Source organism: Pteropus medius, unplaced genomic scaffold, assembly GCF_902729225.1.
Source record: "Pteropus medius unplaced genomic scaffold, Ma_sr-lr_union100, whole genome shotgun sequence".
NCBI classification, from domain to species: domain Eukaryota; kingdom Metazoa; phylum Chordata; class Mammalia; order Chiroptera; family Pteropodidae; genus Pteropus; species Pteropus medius.
The window spans coordinates 14901634-14917077 of record NW_024349796.1 but is presented as its reverse complement, the minus strand read 5'-3'; the positions used below and the strand labels follow the sequence as shown (position 1 = coordinate 14917077).

Sequence of the window (15444 nt, the reverse complement as noted above, 5' to 3'; positions counted from 1 at the left end):
AAAAAAAAACTTTCAATAGTGTAGCAATAGTGCTTCTGTGGCATTTTTAAATTTCACTTCGGCATTAAAATTTCTTACCTAGTAAACCCGAGAAGGCGACTGAGCTTGGCACGCCTATCTCGAGTTCAGGATTTGGGCTAATGAATTTCTAACGGTTTCTAGCCCCTCGCTGCAAGATGCTGTCATTTTAAGCTCTTGACTTTCTCCTAGAAACAGCCCCGGGTCTCTAAGTCTCTCTATCTCTCCCTCCGTCTTTATTTACTAAAGGGTTTTCTTGCCCTGCTCCTTACAACCAGGGCAGGAATGGAATGGAGGGATACGATGGGCTGAGGACACCCGCCCCTAGGCCGAGAGCCGCAGCAAGACCAGTCCTGTTTCTGGCCAGAGGCAAAGGAGTGACAAGCAAATGGCCACTCGAGGGGTTGGACTCTCCTTCAACGTCTCCAGTGAAGGCGTCGCATGTAAAAGCTGGGGATTCTGGCAAGACTCCGGTGGGAGGGCGCGGCCCCTGCACCTCCCCAGCCCTCGGGGACGGTCGCTAGCACGAGTGTGTGTCGCGGCTGCCATGAACCCTCTCTCCTGTGTGTTCTAGCGTCGCTTCCAATTCGGTTGCAATTCCGTTTTGCCTGCCAACATTCCGGCCGCCGCCCAAGCCCGAACTCACGCTTCGAAAGAGGCGCATTTAGGCCCCGCCCCAGGCCTCCTACCCCCCCCAAGTAAGACGCGACCCTCGGGCGTGGACGCGGGGCTCAGCCTGGGCTGAACGCTGGCCCTGCGCGTTTCCCGCGGTGCCGGGAACCCTCCTCTGCGCTACTTCAAGGCCAGGTGCGCGGGGCAGGCGGGGCGACGGCGAGGCGGGGAGGGCGGACTTCCCCGCGGACTCCTGGCCCGGCCACGCGCCCCTCTCTCTCTGCGCAAGGCCCGCGGCTTGACTGTAAATCGCGCCTTGGTGGGAGCGCCCCTCGGCCTCCCAGGCCCGCCGCAGCATCGCGACCCATCGGCACCACCCTGGCCGACCCGGAGCTCCCCGAGGGACACGCGGAAAGGGAAAGAAACCTTTGCAACGACCTCCTGCCTTCCCCACCCACCCACCCACAGTCCTTCCCCAGGCCCAGGCCGCGTCTCTCTGGGCCCTTCGTCCTCTCTGAGCCCGCGGATCCTCCTCCTCCTTACTCCCCACCCCTCAGAACCAAGAAAGCAGCAGGAAACCCCGGGCTCGCTGGAGTTCAGGTCATCTCCTGTTTTTTGATGGGCTCAAACTCGGACTAAATGAGCGGATGTGCCTGCGAGATTGGTCTCAAAATAGAAGCGGCCTTAGTATTTTAGGATACTGCAGAAATCCTTATTTCTTCCGGAGAAAAACTCTATAATGACTCCTAGCACTTCCCTTTTTAATATTTGTGCAACTTTATCTCCACCGACAAGTTGCTTGGGTGACGCAAATCCGCCCTTGTGTATTACAGCTACCAAAATAAATGTGCGGAAATCAATTCCCTTCTAGCAATGAAAATATAAATATACAGCTGCGACTTTCCCCTTTAATCTTTGCTTTCCGAGCGGCTACGAGCTGTGGCGAAATGAACTGGTCCAGAGCAATGGAGACGGGGTGGGAAGAGATGGTGAGGCCGGGGAGGACTTTGGGGCAGAGGAGAGGCCCCGGCTCCTGGGGCCTGGTAGCCACAGGATTCAGTGAAGAGGGCCTGACGACACCGAATCCACTTGAGCTGAGATGTGGCTGTGCCGTCCTTTGAGGAAGCTCATGTGTGAGGATGATTTCTCTGAGACTGCATAGCTGCACCAGCAAATTACCATTGACAACAGAGGGCGTCCTTTATACTAGATGGTTAAACCGCTTCTGGGCGGTGGGCAGGGGTTTCTGATGGGTTCTGCCAGCTGTCTTAAATGCATACAAGTAACTCTCTGCTGCTTCTCGCCTGGGTATCTCACCACCCTGGAATGGACAATGCCCGAGAAGGTCCGTTGTATACTGTAACAGTCTGGTTTATGGGAATTTAGGCTTGAAAGAAGGGGTCTAAATCAGAGGCTTATGCACTGATCGAAGCCCCGGATGGGGCTCGTTACCCTTTGGTTGTCCCTTCAGAGCCTCCACACTTAAATCACCAGTGCAAAGTCTCATCCTAAATCTGGGACACAGATACACAGCAACGGAGCAGAAAAGCTCAGTCGGAGTGGATGCTGAGCTGTGCTTAGCACAGTCAGGTAACCGCGAGGGCGTCGGCCGTCAGATCCACTATCTGCGTTTGCTGCTTCTGGCAGACGCTGGACAAAATGATGGGCAAGGTAGTTGCTCTGTGGACCTGGGACTCGCCCCCGCCCTTAATTTTAAATATTCTTTCAAACATGGTATCTTCTGATGTCCAAGAAAGAAATGGAAACGGTTAAAAATTCACAGTCAGGAAGAGAAGGAAACACACCTTACCCAGCCATCTGAGGATGTGATTGGCAGCTATGTGGGAATCTGCCTGTATCTTGCCTGTCATTCTGCCAGCCGAAGACTGATGGACTGCTGGGCCCCGTGCTCGGATTTAGTGCTAAGTATGGGAGTTCTGCTCCTTGTGGATGCTAAATACTAGAGTTTAGGACTCCAGAGGCTGCCACACACACACACACACACACACACACACACACCCACGCCAGATTATTCTAAATTGGCCACAAGTCCCTCTTTCTGAAGACTTTAGTATTCCAGAACTACCAGAACTAAATTGAGTGCTTGATTTTTCTGAAGATACGCGTTCGATGTGAGATAAGACAGGCAAATAGCAATGCGTTAGGACCACGGAGTTCATGGTCACTAGTCACTTGGTTTATTCCCTTTCCTTTTGCTCATTTCCCAGGTGTGGCAGACTCACAAGTAGCCATCTCTTTATGTGGCCATAGCCCCGTCCTTGACCTCTTCTTGCCCATGGATTTGGCTTCAGAGGGCTGATCCGACTTGCTCTTTCCTCTCGGAGCTCCTCATGCATTCCCATTCCGCCATTGCTAGGTTATACCAGTTCATATACAAGCTCGCTCGCTCACTCTCTCTCTCTCTCTCTCACACACACACACACACACACACACACGTGCTCACTGGGAAGCATAGACATGGACGAAGGAAAGGCCAGGCAGTTTGGAGTTTTCCAAAGAGCTACTTCTCATTCCCTCCAAATCATCTCCTCCACACCCAGCCAAGAAAGACCTCAGATGTCATAAAACTTAATGGCACAGCCCATTTCAACATGACACATTGTAACATAGACTTACATATATTTGCAGTGAAATCATGTCCCCATAAGAGCAAAAGAGGAGAGACTGTCTTTAGCACGTAAGAGATTTAGTACTTCGTTGAATGGGCTTCTATCTGGTAGCTGGAAACAGCCCTCGTCCATTCCCACTGTGTTAGCCATTTGCCTTGTAGGATTTGGACTCGTTGCCTGAATTATTGAATCTGAGTAGCTGGGGTTTTGCCTCCAGGGAGTAGGTTGGATATTAAGTAAGAGATGGAGGCATAGGTGAAATCATATATTCGGAACAACTCTGTTCTGAATATATGATCTGTGTTGAGATGGAGAGAGGAAAGTCATTCCCAAAGTCATATTTATGTAAACAAACAAGCGAAACCTTCCTTTCCTCTGAGACAAGTTTCCCAAGTTAGAGCGTGGGTTCTGAGGAACGCAGACCAAGTCTAAGAGGCGGAAATGGGAAGGGAAAGGATCCCCGGACCAATGAGAGGGACTTTGTAGGGCCAAAGTGTCATCTCCGCATAGAGAGTCCCCATCTGCCCACCTGCACCCCATCGAAGTTGGGACAGCTCTGGATTTAGTGACAGAATCCTGCCAGCCCTGTCTCAGCCCACCAGGCCCCGGCGCCTCCTGCATCCCTGGACGAGCCCGGGCACCAAAAGTCGGTTCTCTGCTGACACCTGCTGGACCATCTCTGCATTGCCGCCTGGCGGTGCCCCCATCTTGTGCCAGCAACCTTGTTGCTTGAAAGCTGGCTCTTCCTTTTGCAAAAACGCGGGTTTCTAAAATTGGCTTAGACCAGCAGCTGTTTCTTCCCATGTTGCCGACCACATGGAAAGGTCCCGTGTTATGTGTTTAAAATCACCAGGCGGGGTGAGGGAAGCTGTCGCCCCTCAGCAGTAACACCTTGCGATTTGCAGGTCTCAAGGCCAGTCCACGTCTATTATCTCGCTTATTCTGTAACCGAACCCACTGTAAGGATGCGGAGGAGGTATCATCCTCCTGATCTGAGTGTAGGAAGCTGATCCTCAGAGAGGTTAAGTGGCTTGCCCGAGGCGACATAGCCAGGAAATCGTGTTCCAGGGAGCAGATGCTCTATTTTCTGACTCATCAGCCAGAGTCCTACCGCTCAGCCAGTTTCTGTAGGGGAACCAGTTTCTTCAGAGGGCAAACTCTCTGCCCGCAGTCAGACGGTGAGCTGGCTTCAGGCCAGGGGCTGGAGAACAGAGTTGAGTTGAACCCAGAGACGGTCACCAGAACACTGACAAACAAGGACAGATTGGCGACAGGGTCATTAAGCTATGGCTAGAGGTATTAGGAAGACCCCAATTGACGGTGGGGTGCACAGGGGTCTTTTCCTTCCCTCTCAGCAGCTGAGATTCCACTCCTGGAGGGTCTCCTCTTTGGAGGGGAGGCACCCTACTGTAAAGTCAGGTATCTGATCCTTGTCCCTGTGCAAAGACTTGAGAGCAGGGCAGGACGAGGTGCCGAGAATTAGATACGGCCAAGGACACAGGTCTCTGTGGGTCGCAGACGGAGCCACGTGGGGAGATGGGGCATGGGTTTCTTGCGGGGCACGAAAGAGGGAGGTTGGAGGATGGCATTTTAGAGTTCCTCTCGGGTCTGTTCTCTATGCCCACAGAGTTGCAAATAACGAGAGGGGAGGAAGGATGGGTACCCCGCACCCCGGAGCTCTGCCTTTCATTTACCCCCCACCAGCACCAAATAGCATGGTGGGATTTCAGTGCCCTATTGGATTACAAATAAGAATAAACGTTCACTTTTGAGGGTCAGCGCTATAGAGCAGTACAACTGTATTATAGTTATTTCATGGAGATGCAGGTATTTTGCAGTCGGTGGCTGTTTTGTCTGAGTCTTAGGGATAAAAAAATGCCCATGATACGAGTTGTCATGGGTCTTAAAAGAGAGTCAGTCATTAAGAAGTTGAAAGGCAAGCCTGGGGTCACAAAGGATGTCATGTGACCGGGGTCCTCCTGCTAAACAGTGTCCGCCTTGCTCAGCCTTTGCAGGAAGTTTTGCTCCCAAGAGAGATGGGGGTGGCTTGAACCCACGTGTGGGGGTGGTGGGTACAGATGAAGACAAGGGGAGAACTGACAGAAAGCCAGCGACTTCATCCTAAACGGGCCACACCGCATCAGCACGTGGACATACCTATAATCAACCACAAATCTGTAGACGAAGCGCCCGATAACGTGACACCCAGGTTCGTGGTTAGTTTTCCTCTTGTACGGCTGCTTCCTTCACAGAAAGATGCTAACGAAATATGCATGGTTCCGCAAGGTGATCGTTGGCGTGTGAGTTTATGTTTTTGAACTCAGGGCTAATTGTTATGTCTGTTGTAATTAGGCACACGTAAATAAACGGTGCGGTTCAAAGCAGAAGTACTTACAGGTGGTGTAGAATGGCCATTATTAGCCAGGTCTGGAATATAATAGTACTACTTCCATCTCCTCGCGTTGTAGAAAATAAAACACAATTAGGATACATGTAATCTTCAGGGGATTGTCTCATTTTTCATTTACCGGGAAGCTTTAACAGCGCTGTAACGAATCACATTCCCACTGTCGATTGTGACGTTACCCTCCTTCCCCACATCCCTGCCAGCAATGGATGTTATCGGTCCTTTTAACTTTTACCAATCTCTTGGATATAAATAGACATGATTACTTTAATTTGCATTTCCTGACTTCCGGTGAGAGTGCCCAGTTCTCTCACTCTCTCGTGCAGGAGATGTTCTTAGCCTTTCATTTTCACCGATCTAATTGGTAAAAACATGATACCTCTTCCAAGGCCCACCTGTTTCCCACAAGCCCTTGTCTGGAAGAATCCCAAACTCCACCTGCCCTCCACACTGGCCTACGACCTCTCTCTCTCTCCAGCATCCAGTGCACATGCTTCCTGCCTCGTGCGTCCTGTATCAGGCTGCCCGTGACCAGAATTCAATGCGTGGCATGAGACTGCATTCAATTCACAGGTACGAACGAAAAGGAATCCCTCGGCTGACATTCAGGCGTGGCTGTGCCCTGCTAGAAGTGAATCGCCCTGAATATTTACAATATTCCAGCAACTAGGCATGGTTTAGAAACAGGCCTACGGAGGCATTTATTCAAACCCTCTCACGCCCCACTCCCGCCCCCCGTCATAATATCCAGGTCACCTTTTTCCACCGCAACTCGAGAGTGGCATCTATTTCGGTCACCGGCAAAACCCCTACCCCAGTTCCATGACTGGAGCTCAGAGAACACCTCTCATCAAACGTTCCCTCTTGTCTCTAGTGCCCACCCCGCTCCTCCCTGCCCACCCTCCCTCCCACGGCAGCCATGTGCAATGGAGAATTCCACGGGACCGGTGGCATCTCAGGTGCTTGAGAGGCAGGAGCCCAAGAAGCCTGTGGGTTGATTTTGAGGAGCTTCCTTGCAGGTGCTCCAAAGCTGGCATCCTGGGCAGCCGGGAGCTCTACACAAATCCCACCTGTCACCTCGCCTGTTACCCCACCTGCCGGGAGGCAGAAAGGTCTCGGCCACCCTCTCCCTCGCTCCCCCACTTCCCCGTCGACCATAACACGGACGACTTAGTCATCGAGGTCACGAAGAATCTTCTTCTGAATTGCTCTAGAATTTTCCAAACCAGTTGCCGACCTCCCTGGGTACGTGTCTTTGCTTCGCACCTAGACAGACAAAAGTGGTGCGAACCGGGACCCAGCACTTAGGTTGTCTCACTCGCTCCCAAAATCAAGCCCAGGAAGGAGCTGCCCTTAGTAAAACGCCACGCTCCATTTTACTCGTGGAAATCGTTTTAAACGGTTAAATAACTACTCCGAGGTTTGTAAGTGATGCACACTGGACTCCAACCTGATTTTTTGGCCAACGGGGCCCACCCTCATCTCTTCTCCAGCCTCTCTGTGTTTGTATTCTTTCTATATTTCAAAACTGAAGTAGAAATTAAGACATTTCCAGATAAATAAAAATTTGCAGGTATAAATAACTTGATCTATATATAAAATAAGACAACTAAAAGGGTATTCTAGAAAATGTCTGACACAAAATAAGGCCGTGATTAACACCAGTGCTTCGCAAACTCTTCCGAAAAATAAAAGAAGAGGTAACACTTACCAGCTTATCCCATGAGGTCAATATTACCTTGATATCAAAATCAAGACAAGGACGTCATAAGAAAAGTACTCAACAATATCCCTTTGAATATAGAAGCAAAAACCCTTAACAAAATACTAGCAAACATAATCCAGCAACGTACATTCCAATCTTTTGAATGTTTTTAGAAATAATATGTGTCGTCTCTGGTGAATACCAAGTTTTACACATATCGGCTCTCTATATGTTATTCTTTTATTCTTATAATTATTTATATAATCATAATTAATAATCATGATATGTTGTTGTTACTTCTTTTTGCATATTTAATCTTTTTTTCTGTATCTTTATCAATTTCTCCTTGCATTTTTATCGGTTTTATTTTGTATATTTTGAATAGTGTTATATTCCCATATTCCAACCTTGAAAAGAAACAAAAGCATTTTCAGAGAAGTTGCCTTTAACTCTTGTTTTTTCTTCTCCGCAGCCACAGAATTTCCCTCCCCCAACACAAGCATTTTCGTATAGTAAATATCTATCCGAATTTGAGAAGGGACAGGGGAGGCAGGCTTCATGCTTGAGCTGCCATCTTCATTCCGTCTCTGAACACTATTCCAGTGCTGTGAATGCAGCTAGGATATGTTCTCTTACATTAGTCTAGAGGTGCAAATTCTCACCTTAGATCCAAAGAGGATTCCTTGTGATCCGTCCAGCTCGGGGCCTTCTGCCCTAGGGAAAATGTCCCCTACCCTAGGACCTAGACTGCTTTCTAGCTTATTGATGGGAAGGGAGAGATGAAGGGTTAGCAGGGAGAGATGAAGGGTTAGCAGGTAGAGAAGTGCCGCCGTAGGTTTGAGCCTTGACCTTACCCATCCTGAAGAGTTTTCCAGTTTTTAGTTCTTGAAATGCCCCCACGTGAGAGACTCGCTGACATTTCAAGATGATGGAACTCAATCAATTAGTTGATCAATCAACCACCAGTTTTGACTTACTGTCTTAATGTGGACAACCATTTTAGATCCAAGCCAGTTTCTACCCTTGGGGAACTTAAAATTTATATGAGTCTAAAAATATTTAAAATATTAATTTTAAATATTAAAATAAACAAGTAACAAGATGAAAAACATAAAACTAGATGTATGTCTTGGGATGATTCTGTTGGTCTTAGAAAAGTGTTATTTGGATAGTTTACAGATCCGATAGATGATAGATAGATAGATAGATAGATAGATAGATAGATAGATAGATAGATAGATAGATGATAGATAGATAGATAGAATAGATATAGATACAGATGTATTCTACAGAATATATATTATATGGTGTTATAGAACTCATATATATACGTTCCACAGAACTCCAAACTTTTCTTCTTACATGAAATTCAGATTTCCTTTTTCCTGGATATAGTTCAATATCTTTTAATGCCTGGGAAGCATAAAGTTATTTTAACAAAGAACATGTAAATAATGGAATTAGCACTTTATATTTAAAGCAGAATTACTATCTTTAAACGGAGCATTCTTTCCTGCCGGCCGGTCCTTGCACATAGCTCTTGAAAAATATTCCTGATATTAATGGAAACCACACCCAAAGCATGGTTTATCTCAAACGACCACGTAGAGTTGCCAAATACCTATCTGTATCACAGATGGAGAATTAACTCTTCTCTTTTATTTAGCACCTTCTGGATTCCCACCCCCCATTCTTAATCTCGTTCTGTCTTTTCTTCCTCTCTCTCCTACCCCTATTCTTTCCCTTCCCCACCAGGCCTGATGAAGTTGTTCCCAGCAAGCGCTCTGAACAAACCCTCCTCGGCGGGCCTCCCTCCTGAGAAATTAGGCGGCCATGTCAATACCTCTGATGCCTATTTTTACACTCGTGTTTGTCCGGCGTCTGACGTCGTTTATCACAGTCTCTCCAAAGGCCCATTGTTCAGCTCTTCAAGAAGAATGTTGTTATATTGACTGTTAGTGCGTCAGCCCGGACTCTCTGGAGGAGCCCTTGGATGAAATTAGATAATTTCCATTAAGAGACCGTGCATTATTAGTCCCTGGTGCCAAACTGGAGAATGAGCCAAGATGACTATTTCTGGCCAGGCTCTCCACAGGAAGGAACCTTCTCGGCTTTAATGGGATTTTGCTATTGTTGGTTGCCTTCTGTTTGACAGCAGGCCAGCCCAGGGTTGGAAATTGTTTAGAAAGCTGCATGAAATATAATAGAACCCCAGCCATTTGCTGAGGCACATTCCTGCACAATGTTTATTTTGAAGAAGGGAAAAAAATATATTGTCCTTGGCAGACAACAATTAAAAAAAAAGGCAGTAACTTGAACCTCTGACCATATGCTTCTTGTTGCCAGTTGTGTTTAAAAACTCCCTGTTGGTATCAGAGAATTTCACACTGAAGTGATAAATCTCTTGTCATATTTATAAGCATCTTCATTACAGACCCAGGGCCTTCAAGGATGAGGCCGTTTGGAGTGAATGAGCGATGAGAAGGAGGGTCTCAGAGAGTCCTCCAGGCTTGCACTGACCCCAGTTTGGGCCCAGAGATCAAGTCCACAAACATCCCTCTGCTTTACTGTCTTGTCAAAACCCTGCTCGTCCAGCTGCAGGAGGAGCTGAGCCTTCGGCGAGCTGGCTGTGCCCTGAACACAGTTGATCGTGGAAGCAGTGGAAGGCGGTGGGAATGGACTTCTCTTCGGTCTTGAGGACATTGATCAGAATGGTGGGGTTTAGGGTTTGGTTTGTTTTTTGTTTTTCAGTGAAAACTCGCTCACCACCTGAACTGGCTTTGGAGCAAACTTGTCTCTATTTCGACAGTACAATTGCATGAACTGTCTAAGGATATTGAAATGTTGGACACTTTTAAATAAGATTGAAATCTCTAAATTGCTTTCTTACAGATTTTCTTACTATCACCAGCTTGATTTTCTTTCACTGTCTGATCCTTCCTGGGCTACGTGTGTGTGTGTGTGTGGGTGTGTGTGTGTGTGTGTGTGCGCGCGCGCACAAATCATAAACCAAACCAAACCAAATAAAAGCGAACTGAACAAAATTAAGGTGGGATTTCAATAGACAACCCTTGAAAACGCAACCAAATTCCATTCGTAAGAGTTCCTTGGGTGAATTAAAATGCAGTTTCCCAAGACGGTTTAAAGATAAAATCTTCGAGTCTAGAAGCCTCTTCCATCACTTGACATTCAGATGTCCTCAAAATGTCGCTTCCTTTCAGTTATCCGGCATTATCCTTGACCTTTTCCTCTTTAGCTCTTTCAATAAATAATGTGAACAAATACGTCTAAACGGTCAGCAACAATGAGGAAGAAGAGAAGCACAGATAATTAAAAGCTGATCACCAAATCAACTTTAGACGTAAATGTCATCCTTTTCCCATGGAATCTGTCATCAGAAATGATGACCCACAGCCAAAATTGAGTGACAGGTGCTAGATGAGCCCTGTGCCAGAGTGCATGCCACTCGTGGACAGACTCTGCCCTTTCATGCTTAAGGAATGCTGTCTTATTCAACCCAGAGGAGCCCAGCGCAGCCACCAGCCCCGGGAGTGAGTTCCACGCGGCAGGGAGCATTCTAAGACGGCCTCCAAATCCCACTACCCGGGTGTACGTGTCCTATATAACCCCTGCCCCTTGAGTTTGCCACGGGATCTGCAAATCAGGCAGGACATTCTCGTAATTAGGGCACCATGTATAGCAAGGATGAAGAGAGTGTGCAGATGTCACAGATCTTAAATCGGTTAGTTGGGGGTTCATCCAAAAGGAGATTGACTCGAGTAGATCTTAACCTAACCAAGCGAGAGGCCTGAGAGGAGGACTAGGTCCTTCCTCAGGAAAGGGACACCCTCCTAGAGGTCTTGAAGAAGCACATAGCTGTGTTGGGGCCGGTCTATGGAGGGGGCCAGCACCAAGGAGTTAAGGGGCCCTACAGCTTCCAGAATCGAATTCTGCCAACAATCTAAATGAGCTTGGAAGCAAAGCCCCAGCCCCAGACTACGGTCAAGCAGGTCACCGCTCGCTCATAGCCTCGCGAGACCCTGAGCAGAGGACCCAGCTAAGCCACGTCCAAACTCCTGACGCACAGAAACTGTGAGATAGTAATGGGCCTTGTTTTAAGCCACTAAATTTGTGGTCATTTGTTATACAGCAATAGAGGACTGATATGATTGCCCTGTGAACAACTCGACCCGTTTTGAAATGCTGGAAGCTCTACTTGAAGTCTGCTATTGCTGCAGTTTCATAGGTGGCAGTTCATTAATGGGGACACCCTACAGTGGACTGGGGACTGTTCGGGGCTCACACCTGAAATCTCTCAGTTGCCTTCAGCAGGACGTGACTGCCTTCCTGTGATTTTTCCTTGAGGCAGCATTGTGGATGGTGCGGAAAGCGACATATTTTGAGACTATACTGGCCTGAGTTTGAATGTCCCTTTTGATATTTGTAAGCCATGTAACTTGGTCAAATAAGCTCATCTCTTTGAGTCTCAGATTCGTAAAATGAGGATGATAATATCATCTCCAGAGTTGTTCTGAGAAGCAAATGAATCATCTATAAGAAACACCTGGCCCAGAGACAGGCCCACAGCATGTGCGACGTATGTTCATCTTCTTCGAGACTCAGCTCACGCTCTGCGAGCATGCCGGCTCGGATACTGCCTCTGCTGCTTGCTGGTGAGTTCCTGAACTTGTCTCGGCTTCCATATTATCATAAGAAAAATGAAAATGGCATTAGCACTTTTCGTACACAGTTATTGTAAGGCTTCAATAAGACAGTCCAGGGAAAGCACTTACCACCTACGTGGCACACAGTGACGTCAGGGCGCGTGACTGTCACCACCCCTCTCCCAGCTCCCAAACTGGAACGCATGGCCGCCTCCTAAGACAGCCCGGCTCACATTCTCAGATTCCTGCACTGCGAGAAGCCATATGCGTCTCTTCTCCCATTCCGCCTGTTTTTCCAGGGCAAGGCTGACTAATTGGTTTCCTCGATGCACCAAAGCCTCGTTCATTGCTTTCCACCTAGTAGACGACCAAGAAGTATCGACTCGATCGAATTCTCTATTGAATTGAACAGAGCCAATATTAGGAGCTAACTATGCACTTGGAAACAGTGACCTGGTAGGACCCTTTGGTCCCTTCTTCTTGGTAGATCAAGTCAGCCTAGATCTATCGCCGCTAGCCGTGGTTGGAAGGTCTCTATAGATGAAGCCATCAACATTAGTTGTCAATCAACCGACCGAGCAGTGACTATCTGGGAACACACATATCTGGCGGATGCTGTGGGGATGCAAACCCCAGGGTACAAGATGGGTTCCTGCCTGCAGAAAGCCTCGCCACTTCTCAGGGAGCACCGCCCCCCGGGACCGAGAATCCTTTCTCACCTCTGCATATGGTCCGCTCACGCCCTCACCTCTCAACTCGAGACAGACTCTGAGGACAGCCGCTCCCCACCTGGGCCGCACGCCCCTCACGCATTCAAGGCCCATTACGGAGTCACCGCTCGGCCTCCAAAGCAGGGATACGGATGACGACCTGCCTGCTGGGGTGACGGGGAGAAATAACTCATCGGAACGTCTGGGCGGTGCGAGGAAGCGGCCGGAAGAGAAGGCTGAGCGTCCCCTGGCACTCCATTCATTTTCGAGGGAAAACCGCTTCGGCCGGGAGGCATAAACGGAATGCCAGAGATAAGGGTCCCTCTCGGCCCACCTCGTGCTGTTTGTTTTCAGAGAGAACCCAGCACCCCAAAGGCCGCCCTTCAGCCCCTGTCACAGCACAGTTCTCTTCTGTCCTTTGATTCATTCTGGGTGGTTTTGATTATCTCCTGCTCAGAAACGTGTGATAAGAATCTAGCTGAGCGGCAGGAGGAAAATCTGCCTTTCGACGAAAGAACCTGCCACTGCGCTCCGGGCACTTCAAAGCTCTCACAATTTCTTTTTTTAATTATTTCTTCTCCTCCCCCACCCCAAAAAAAAATATGAACAATGTATTTTGCATTGTTCTGTAGGAAAATCTATTTCTTATTCGTTGGAGCCTGAGCTGCTGACAAATGACGAAAAGCTAGAGTAATGCATGCTAAGATTTGTAAACATGCTTTAAATTCCATTTTTTGGTAGGGTTGTTTTTCTAAATAGCATGCAATAGCACCGATTAGATCTCACTGCAGGCCTTAGTAGAAGCTAAGGGTCCGGATGTTGCAGCGAGATTATTCCAGACTTGGCGTGAACCCTCTTCGTTTATTTCTTAATCCCATACGAGTGAGTATGATCGTAGGTGTGAGAACAATAGGAAGAGCCAGCGTGTCTCAGGCAGGGCCTGACCGGTCCACCGGACACGACGGTAAAAGACAATAACAAGGGCCCGTGGATGGGACGGACGAGTGCAAAGTTCAAGTTCATTTAAGACTCGCCTGACTTGGATCTCCCAGCTCTACAGATAACGGTATACATCGGTAGAACGGATGCGGTTCACCGAAACGAAACAGTATCATAGAGACAGCAATACCGCAAATGGCAAGGAAGCAATGGAGGGAAATAATGACGTGGCTTCGTGCGATCCACCCGTTCACAGAAGCAGAACCGATAGCGCCAGCTCAGCGAGAAGTGGGCGCTCAGGACTCTGCTCTTCTCAGACACCACCATGGCCTTCTCCGGTGGCGCACGATCCGCACGCCCCCGTCGGGCTTCGTTTCCTGGGCTACGAGGTGAGTGCGGGGAGCTGCTCCCCTCTTATTTGAACTGTTTAGCCAGCATCTAGCAAGGCGCTTGCCGCACAGGAAGTGTGTGTTGCGGGAAAGAACCAGGAACACACACCTGTGCCTAAGAGGCATTTCGAAAAGGATTCGGCAGCTCTTTTCCTTTCTTCCAACAATTTCCTGGGTTTTTTTGGACACCAGCGGCAATTATTTAACTTAATCAGGCTCCCTCTCCAAGTCACACAGCCATCTGTCATCAGTCCCTGCAAGGCTCCTTGCTTATGCTGATTTACCTTATTAATTCCTCCCCCGGCTCCTCTAGGACCCTCTCCCCTGCCTCCCTGGTAAGCACCCACCGCAGACTTAGGGATGGACAGATGATCGCCTTCAATGCCCTACTATTTCAGTTACTCCTACGAAACAACCAACCCTTTCCCTATTGATTCTGTTGATAACTTATAATTTCGATAGGATTTCAGACGTATAGGAAAGTGGAAAGAAGAGCGAAAACGGCTCCTATAGAGAATAAGACAATTAACGAGACTCACAGAGGGATGAGCACAGTGCAGCGAGCGAGCTTCGATTCACAGCGGAGAACGACTTTATCCACTCAGCCTTATTGATAATGCCAGATCCCCGAGGGAGCATTTCCTGGCCCTTCATCTCAAACTCCCCTCGCTCCACCGTGCTCCTTCCCCTAATGGCTACCTCCAGAGCTCCGGTCAGAGCATGCTGCCGGGTGAGCGGAGAGCTACAGCATCCCAGCCTAAAAAAAAACAAAACAAAACCCTGAAATCCAGATAAATATGCCGAGCATCAAAATGCCGTTAAAACCTTGAGCCGAGCTCTGGCGTGGTCTGTCTGCCTGACGTTGCATTTCAGCCCCTTAGCTCTCAAGGGAAAGGGAAGGCGGTGACATTTTCACCACCCCATCACCCTTTCTGGCCGGCTGCTCTCGTAAAGAGAGGGACCCCGAGGTTTGCTCGCACGTTCCTGCCGGGCGGGCGAGCTGGTCTCGGAAGAGGCAACTCGTTGCCAAGAACCAGACCATGAAAGCCAGAAGTCACTCTCCCGTTCCACAGGGAGGGAAACTGAGGCTCAGGTGGAGTCGGTAGTTGGCTCAAGGGCTCCCAGTTGCAGAGGTGGACTAGAAGCCAGGTGATCTGAGTCCTAAACCAACGGTTTTCCCACGGCACTGAGACTTCACATCAAAACAGATGATGAATACTTAGACCCCCTTCGATCGGGCCTGAGCCCTGAGGTGGCCGTGTCCCTACCTGTCACCTGTGTGGGCGTGTGCACCTCACCACGTGCTACCGGTTTGGATCCCGGAGGCTCCCAGTTCCTGGTCTGGGCACTCACAGGAGTGGGGACCCACG

At 48.7% G+C, this 15444-nt stretch overlaps 1 long non-coding RNA gene across 1 annotated transcript; it reads left to right on the top strand.

The window, feature by feature from the left end:
• The first annotated feature begins 17 nt into the window (after nt 1–17).
• Nucleotides 18–1490, top strand: LOC120619330 (uncharacterized). The gene is made up of 2 exons (XR_005657484.1): nt 18–461; nt 593–1490. It is a non-coding gene; the product is annotated as an uncharacterized LOC120619330 (long non-coding RNA).
• The last annotated feature ends 13954 nt before the right edge of the window (nt 1491–15444 follow it).